The sequence below is a fragment of the Centroberyx affinis genome, unplaced genomic scaffold, assembly GCF_046629955.1.
Source record: "Centroberyx affinis isolate AG114_WGS23_722 - 3 ecotype Tasmania unplaced genomic scaffold, CSIRO-AGI_Caff_v1 ptg004449l_1, whole genome shotgun sequence".
Taxonomy (NCBI): domain Eukaryota; kingdom Metazoa; phylum Chordata; class Actinopteri; order Beryciformes; family Berycidae; genus Centroberyx; species Centroberyx affinis.
The window spans coordinates 97,466-106,997 of NW_027282118.1; the positions used below are offsets into that span (position 1 = coordinate 97,466).

The 9,532-nt window shown below is 42.2% G+C and overlaps 1 pseudogene; it reads left to right on the plus strand.

Annotated features, from left to right (window-relative positions):
• Positions 1 to 1,815: 1,815 nt before the first annotated feature.
• On the plus strand, positions 1,816 to 8,904 carry LOC139665103 (homeobox protein Dlx3b-like; annotated as a pseudogene).
• The last annotated feature ends 628 nt before the right edge of the window (positions 8,905 to 9,532 follow it).

The following is a 9,532-nucleotide window of genomic DNA, read 5'->3' on the forward strand; positions in this document are numbered from 1 at the left end:
AATTCCTGATTAGTGAAAGTGTGTGTCATGGAGGAACTGTGTCATGTTTACGCTCAACTGCACTGTGGAGCCTACAAATGTTTTTTTTTAGGAAATATTGTGACAAACCCCATTTGGACTCATTGGTAGAAGCAAGAGGCCTAGCAAGGAGCTCGCTGTTTCGACTGACCGCTGAGTCTGGAGTCAATATTGTCTGCGGGTCCAAGTACTACAGGTATGTAAGGTCCAAAATCGCCAAACTTATCCTTTAACTGCCCTTTTGTATTCTGTTTCCCGCGATTAGAGGCTTTAGAGAAAAGTATTTATACATTACCAAAATTGTGCAATACAATATGGAATGTATTGTAGGATAAGCTAATTAAATCAAGTAGTTCTTAAGTCAGCTCTTATATTTAAAGCTACCTGGTAAGCTCCGTGCCAAGACATCAGAGCATCACTTCAATTTTTAACTCGGCTTGAAATAACATGTGTTGATTTGGGGTTGAGTTGTAACATTTCTAACTTTGTTCCAACGTCATAAATGAAACGTCACAATCACAACGTTGCAAGGACATGGTGTGTTTGTAGGCTTGGATTTCGCTTCTAATCACTTTGCAACCATAAGACACATTTTTTCAACATCATTTTTAAGAGTGCAGTTCTTGCAGCTGATGGTATTAGTGGTTTAAGCTCATGCTATTCACAATATAAAATGCTTAGGTGCATTGGATGTAGTCAACTTTATGACATTTTTAATAGGTCTTTTGTTTTATTTTTTTCTCCCTAAGAACTAAACGGCGGAGAGTGAATAGTGACATCTGGTGGTCAAATTGTAAACTGTGCATTTGGAATGAATTCAACTTTTTAACCTTTCAAGCTGGAGCACTCACGCTTGCTCTCACCTCACCCACACATTGCCTGTGGCAAGTGTGCTTTTCTAGTTCATCTTGATACTATTTAACAAAGAGGTCAATTACTCTAACCTCATTTAGTCATATATGCCTGTTTAAGATTAGAGCTGACTGTAAAAATCACTAGGCTATAATATTCCTAGAATATTAGGAACTTCTGTCTGTGGTAGGCCTACTCAGTATAGTGACCTTATGGTAATTTTATCCCCTATGGTATCAGTAGCCTATAATATTCCTAATTGCTAGATACACTGTATAGTTTTGTGATATAGTATCAATCTAAGTTTATTATAGGATTACTAGCCTACATGTCTTTTCCTAAGGCGAAGTCTGTGTAAACAGGGAAAAGCCTTTTTAAATAAGCCTTGATTCACTGTAAACAAGTCGCAACGTGGGTCGAGGCTGTGTATCTGCATGTGAATGGGAGGCAGCACCAAAAGCTAATGCGTAAACACTCCTTATCACAACCCCATTATGCACGACTTGTCCTATAGCCTGCGCTTCATCTAAATCTTCAACTGCACTTGCATGTTGACGTGTAGGTCCGCAAAAAAAAACGTAGAAATATCTCCGGGTATAAAGTTAGAGACTTTACAGGCTCGCCGACTGTTTATGCGCTTTGGTGCAGGCCAGAGGAGAGGTTTACTGGAGGTTTCTGTGGGGAGCAGAGGGGAGCCAGACAGGCGACAGTCGGGCCCGTCTTGGCCCCGGGGCAGAGGCAGGGAGCGGGGAGACGAACCAATGAGAGAGAGCCATCCACTCCCTCCGCGCTGCCCGGCTTGGCTCGGCTCGGCGCGCCCTGTAATTAGGAGCTCTAGTTGGGTTGGGCGCCGCCACGGTGGACAGCCTGGCTGCTGCGTCAAGGGACTTTGGCTGCGCCAGCTACAAGACTTTGAGGATTCCTGCGCGCTGAGAACCTGCGAGACACATTCCCGATAGGCTTTTCGGGGCTCGAGCTGACTCTTTTTTTTTTCAAACCTCGCAAGAGCCGAGAGTGTGTGAAAACATGAACGGGCAGCCGGTGCCGGTGTTCGAGGAGAAGAAGCCGTCCCTCCCCGCGGCGGCCGGGAGCTCCATCGCGGCCGCCAAGGACTCCCCGACCCTCCCGGAGTCCTCGTCCACCGACATGGGCTTCTACAGCGGGCAGGCGGCGCTCCAGAGCCCGCAGGATTTCTACCAGGCGCAGCAGCCGTATTCCGCTCAACCCATGAACCCGTACACCTACCACCACTATAACCTGAACGGGATGGGGGCAGGGGGCGCCTACCCGGTCGGCAAGGCGGAATACCCGTACCCGCATGCGGCGTACAGGCAGCACGGGACGTTCAGCAGGGAGGTCCAGGCAACGCTGCAAGACGTCGGTAAGTTTTCCATTTCACTAAGTCCATGCATCTGATATCAAATTGCCACCAAAACTTACAAACTCGCTTCTGTATGCAAAATTGAATCGAGCACCGACTAATAACTGCAGTGCCAACCTGCTGTGATTTTTTTTTTTACACAGTCTATAGATTCCCAGCCATTTTCCCTTGATCTTTGCTCTTCATTATAATGAGAAAACCGACCAGATCGAACCGGGACTCCCTCAGGCTGAGTGCCCCATGTCTTGCCATATATACTCATTGTCCCCAGATGAGTTTTACGCACGGGGAAATGTAGTGGTTTTCCTTTTGTGCCAGTGGTCAAAAGTTTTCCACTGTTCCCCGAACTGTCCCATGACGCGCTTTAAATGAGTTTACTCTCTGCAGATCTCAGTTTACATTTACATTTTTAGGGCATTTAGCTGATGCTGTTTAGAATAAGCTTCAATTATCACCATCATTACAAACGACCAATAGTAAGGAGTTACAAGGGTCAGCAGAGTTCCCTGACTGTATTCCTGTGGATATATAGGCTAAGAGAGAAATACTAATGTAAAAGCTCAGGAGAGAGTTGGAAGGGATTTTTTTTTTTAACTTCAACAGAAATAAGTGGAGAGAAAGATATAGGAGAGGGGGGGTGTGATTCATGCAGGGAAAAAAGGCGACATGAGCTCATTCCTGAAGAGATGAGTTTCCAGCCTGGAAAGACAGGGAGTTTGGGAAAGAAAGTCCATTAAGTTCAATGGAGGTTATTCAGTTACTGATTTAATGGCGGATTGAATGGCCACATTTATATCCAGGGTAAACACAGACTTATAGGCTATATTTATCTGCCTGTTGCTCATAGTCCTTTATAACTCCCTTCTCAGTTAATTATTGATAAGGAAATCGAGGGCAGCCTATAGGACTGGAGCATGTCAGCTGTAGTCAGTGACCTTTCAATTTAACCTCCAAAAGAATATGTTGCTGTTGTGATTCATCACACATGCAATAACCTTAAAGCATATCTGAATAGGTTTATGTTAACAGAGCTGTAGTGTGATGATACATTTTAGAAGGATGCTGTGGAAATACAACAGTAAAACTAGAAGTCCCTATAGGAATATTATAGGACCACTATAGGAATATTACAGTGATACCATAGAGTATCATAAGGTCACTATAAACTCATTGCTGAGTACTACACACACACTATGCATACCTATAGGATATTATAGATATACCTTGGGAGATTAAAAACATCATAAACTACCATAAGATCACTATTTAGCAACATAAACACACTATAAGACCCTATAGGAATATTATAGGAATACTATAGGGACATTACAGTGACACCATAGGAGATAAAAAAAAAAAAACACACAGGAGACAAACATGAATATTGCAATATCCTCAATATCCTCGTCTCCCTCGCTGCTGTTTTCTGTACAGCTAGACTTGTGTTTAAAAGTTGTTGTGTTTTTTTTTGCCTGCCGAGCTTGGAAGGTGTCTCGGTGTGAACAACGGTAGAAAAACAAACCTGACAGACTGGTGCACCGCTGCTGACATTCCAGTTGGGAGTTGACTGCTGGAAACGGCCCCGGGGGACTTTGGCCCACGGCCACGCGCGTCAGGTGTCACGGCATGTCAGTCAGTCTCGCGCGTTGAATCATCCAGCTCCGACGACGGCTGCTTATCACGCAATGCCTGTTGTTGGCACGCCCGTCATGCGTGCAACGACCAAATGAATAAATATGCGATATAAAAATAGCCTACATAAATTAGTAAAATTAAATAAAGTAAATAAAAGACATAAACAAAAATAGACATATAGATACAAATAAACACATATCTAAATAAATAGGCTAGCTGAATAAATATAAAGACAGGTAGACAGAGAAATTGATGAATTGATAGATAAATAAATATATATATAAGCAAATAAAAAAATCCATATATGGCCGTATAGTCCATATAGAGTCTGACATGTCTTTCATAATATAATATATTATAATATAATATATACAACAATATAACCTGGGAAGCTATTTGAAAACATAGTAAACAAAGTAGGCTACATATAAGCAATTTATGTCTAATGTGATCAGCACATATATTTTAAAATATAAGTAGATAAATCTATTCCTTAAACAATATATATTAATGCATTTAAATATAATCCATGTCAAATGTGGTATTTCTGTACCATGCATGTAGAAGATGTACAAAAGTGGCAGTTTTTGTAATATTGACCTCAATTTCCTTCATGTATTGTACATACTGTATATGGTTAAAAGACAAGACTTTCAAATGTGTTTTTTCTATACATGTCAATACATAATATGTTCAAATGAATGTGTGTAGGCTACATATATATTTGTGTATTGGTGGGTTTTGTGTCTGAAAGAAGGAACAAATCTGCTATAAGAAAAAACAGGGGAGATATATACAAGCAGGCCTCCAGGCTACATGAAAAGCACCTATAAATCTCCCTCTCTCTCCACGTCTGTGGGAGACACTCAGACCAAAATTATAAGTTCAGAGTGCTGCCCGGAATTTCTTTGAAACTCTGGGGTTGTAGCAGCCGCGTCTATTTTGGTGCTGCAGCATCTCTGCACAAACTGCCATGCGTGGACCTAATACAAGCTGCCGTTCATGGCATTGTTTGGTGGAAATGAGAAGCAGGCAACCGGTATGGAAAAGAGCCATATGAGTGCTATGATATATTTTTTTGGAGGATATTATAGGAACATTATGGTGATACCATAGAAGATCAAAAAACCCATAAACTATCATTATAAACTCACTATTGAGCATCACAAAACACATGTCTCCATAGGAATATTATAGTAATACTATAGGAGCATTATAGTGTTATAATAGAAGATCAGAAATTACCATAAAGTATCATAAGGTCACTAAAACTCACTATTGAGCATCACAAACACGCTATAAGTCCCCATAGGAATATTATAGTGATACCATAGTAGATAAAAATACCATAAACTACCATAAGGTCACTATAAACTCTCTATAGAATATCACAGACAAACTTTAAGTCCCTATAGGAGTAGTATAAGAACATTAGAGTGGCACCCCAGGAGATAAAAATAAACACCACAAAGTACCATAAGGAATATTATCAGAATATTCTTTGCCAGAGAATGAACGATGAATGATAAACAACCACAGTTAGGAGCTACTCTTCACTATAATTCATGTAGTCCTTTACTCAGCCTCACTTTTTTTCCTCCACCAGTGAAAGAGGAACCGGAAATGGAGGTGCGCATGGTCAACGGGAAGCCCAAGAAGGTGCGGAAGCCCCGGACCATCTACTCCAGCTACCAGCTGGCCGCCCTGCAGAGGCGCTTCCAGTCGGCCCAGTACCTGGCCCTGCCGGGAGCGGGCCGAGCTGGCCGCGCAGCTGGGCCTCACACAGACACAGGTGGGACACACAGGAGGGAGGGGAGCAGAGGGCGATCCAGTGCAATGAAATACAACACAGTGGAATACCTTTGGTGACGGAGTGGAATGGAATAGAATACCGTACAATGCAACAGATTACAATACAATGGTATAGCTTTGGTGATAGAGTACTATAGAATACAATACAATACAATACAATACAATACAACATATTACAATACAATGGTATACCTTTGGTGACAGAGTACAATAGAATAGAATGGAATAGAAGGAATAGAATACAATACAATACAATACAATACAATACAATACAACACAACATATTACAATACAATGGTATACCTTTTTTAACAGAGTACAACAGAATAGAATAGAACACAATACAACAGGATTACAATACAATGTTATACATTTGGTGACAGAGTACAATAGATTATAATAGTATAGAATAGAGTAGAATAGAGTAGAATACACTAGCTGAAGAATATACTACACTATACTAAAACTACTAGAAACTAGTAGAATATGCTGTAATAGAATACACTAGAATCAAATATACTAGAGCAGTGGTTCTCAACCTTTTTTGGATCAGCGCCCTAGCGAGAGTTGCCACTCTTCTGACAGTCTGGTTTAGTCAGTCAGATTTCTCTGCCTTAATGATTTACTGCCACATGCTTTATGACCGCCTGAGTGATAAATCACAAAACCTGTAGTGTCAGACATAATGCAGGTGCAGCAAATCATTCTTCAGTGTTATGCTTGGTTCACATTAACAAAAGGAAATAAAATAAGTGCTGTCCTATTGTATTTTAATCCTGGTGGTAAGTCATTTGTTTTGATAGCCTCGTGGACTTGATATTGTTTATAGAATTAAAAGGCTCTCACACATTTACAGGGGCATGACGTAATCTATGAACTTTAGTGACCTCTATTGGCGACCAGTAGGAACTGCAAGAACTGCTCTCCTACACCAGTCTCTGGCACGTTGAGTGATTGGTATTGATCAGCAACCCTATAAAAGTATTGTCATTTTGTGCTATGGAGCGGTAAAAATCTCACTTATTGCCTTGTTTCTTATTGCTAAAGAATTTCTATGCTAGTTATATGTTATTGTAATAGCAAGTAGGGATCGAGCTGAGGAAAGAGGCCAGTAGGCTTTGGAAAAAGCCTTGGCATCTTTATGTTTTCTCAACATACGACGCTCTTCCCTCCAGGTCAAAATCTGGTTCCAGAACCGTCGCTCCAAGTTCAAGAAGCTCTACAAGAACGGAGAGTTTCCGCTCGGGGAAATCCCTGTGGACCAAAGCCCGGACGCCAGCGACTCCATGGCCTGCAACTCTCCCCCGTCCCCGGCCGTTTGGGAGAACAAAAGCAACAACAACAACAACAACAACAACAGCAGCAGCAGCAGCAGCAACACAAACGGCAACATCAGTAGCAGCAGCAACAAGAATAACGCAGTGCTGGATCCTACCAGTAGGGGGCAGGGTCTCTATCAGCCGCAAGTCGATTCCTCGCCGGCTTACATGGACGAGTACACGCACCAGAACTGGTTCCAGCAGCAGGGTGCGCATTTAGGACTGCCGCAGACGGGTCCGACGCACCACACGCCGTCACCAGCGCCGCCGTCTACACAGAGCATGGGAGCCGTCTACTGACTGCCGTAACACCCGGGAAAGACTTTACATAGCGTTTTGACTGGAGGTCTGTGCTTCAACACCAGGATCTGGAGTGGTAGCGTGACCCAAAGAAAAACCTGGCAGTGATCACCAGACAAGAGTCGTGACTGTAAAACCTGATGCAGACGACTTATTCTCCCAAGATTAAGATGTCAGAACAGAGAAATCGTAACGGAGATTAGGGTTCGACCGATATGGGTTTTTGAAGGCCGATACCGGTACCAATGCTTTCAGATTGAAGCCGCTAATGGCCGATATTTTGTCGATATTCAACATCTTTTTTGACCATTTGAACATTTCCATGCCAAAGAATGACACATGTTCAGTTTCCCCCCCAGAATTTTCTTCTTGTTAGGGTGGAAACACTCTGGAACAACATTCAGACCATCATAGGGCACTAAAACTCTCCACTGAAACCCAGATTAATGAAACACCTATGGTAGGGAAACTCTGGGACACATTACGCCTTTTAATGAAGAATTCATCTACAGAAAACATAACCGAACACATCGATGAATCTTCTGTGTTTTCAAAGAAGCCGTACGATAACAAACAAGGGTCCGAAGGTAGTTCTAGCACTTTTTCACTGCCCTTCACAAAGCACCGTCTAATGTTTACATCCAAGCATTGTTTTTGTATAAAGGCTTTCGTTTCCCATAAAACACAACACGGTGCAGATAAAAGTAGAGCTCCCCTACCAATAAAGGATACCAGAGTCCCTCTACAAAAATTATTTCAGGTGTGGGAGACTTTTCTTGTTTGGGTCCTTGTCTCCCAAAGTACGTTCACACTGCAGCATAGTGTCCCAATTCTGATTTATTCCCTCACATGTGACACAGATCTTATGTCTGATGTTTTCTAATCAGTGTGAACAGCAAAAAGCTTCACGGAGTCACATTTTTTCCAATGCTGATCTGGACCACTTGGATATGTGGTAGAAAAATCAGATGCGGAGGTATGCATACTGTCACCGAAATGTGTCGTAGCATAGGTACAAAAATGGACGTGACATCTCTTGTTGTTGTTACTCTGCAAACACATCTTTTTGACGTCACTGTCAGTGACTGTTGGATATGATTTACATCCCAGAATAGGTATGAGCAGTCATTCAACAATCAGCTACTAGCAGCAATTCAGAGCATGAAGGCCTGCGGTGTGAACGTAGCAAAGAAATTCAATCCGTCTGAACTGTCGACACGGGGCTTTGCTGTGAGAACTTTGGTAGGCATTTGAATGAATGAATGATGATTCTGTCTGTGCGGCTTCTTTGAATTGCCTATGCAAATCAGTTCAAAAGTCAGTTATGTTTAACTGCGGTGCACAATTCATTTTGTCCCTAACATATTTTCCCTGAATGCATCTATTGGTTATGCTTACAAAAAATTCCCAGCCCTGATCTCAGTTTCTGTATATTAAAAAACATTCAAGAGCAAAAGTGCTACAATGAGTAGGTGCTAAAACATTTGAAAAAGAAGTTGTATATATATTCTACTATATATGTGCTGAACTCAGGTCTTATTTATAGTGTCAACTGTAGATCAAAAGTGGCATGACAGTTGGTGCCTTAGGAGCATTTATTTGAAAAAAAAACTATATGTAATTTTGAGTAAAAAAATAAAATGTTTGTATTTGAATCGCTTACTGTGGTATTCTATTTCCTGCAAGTGTACCCATGCACGCGCGCGCACACACACACACACACACACACACACACACACACACACACACACACACTGCATAGGCAGTTTGCTGATGGTGCTTTCCTGGTGTGTCTGTCAGAGTGAGTGAGTCAGACAAATACAGATGCAGGTTGCGCCCATCTATATATTACACACACACATATACACACGCTGAAACACACACAAACACAGAGTGCGTGTGAAGAGGCTGTGGGAGGTGACAGTGTAGCAGACACTCTGGAGTCTCTGGATCCTAATAACACACCGCCGGCAGATGAAAGAGAGAAAGAGAGAGAGGGAGAGAGAGAGAGAGAGAGAGAGAGAGAGAGAGAGAGGGTGTACAATCCTTTCATGTGGCACACAGTTGGAAAGGGGAGGAGAGAAGTGTGTGTGTGTGTGTGTGTGTGTGTACGCGTGACAAACGAGCTGTCCATCTTCTCTCTCTCTCTCTCTCTCTCTCGCTCTCTCTCTCTCTCTCTCTCTCCCCCTCCAGGCTCTCAAGCAGACAGCCAACC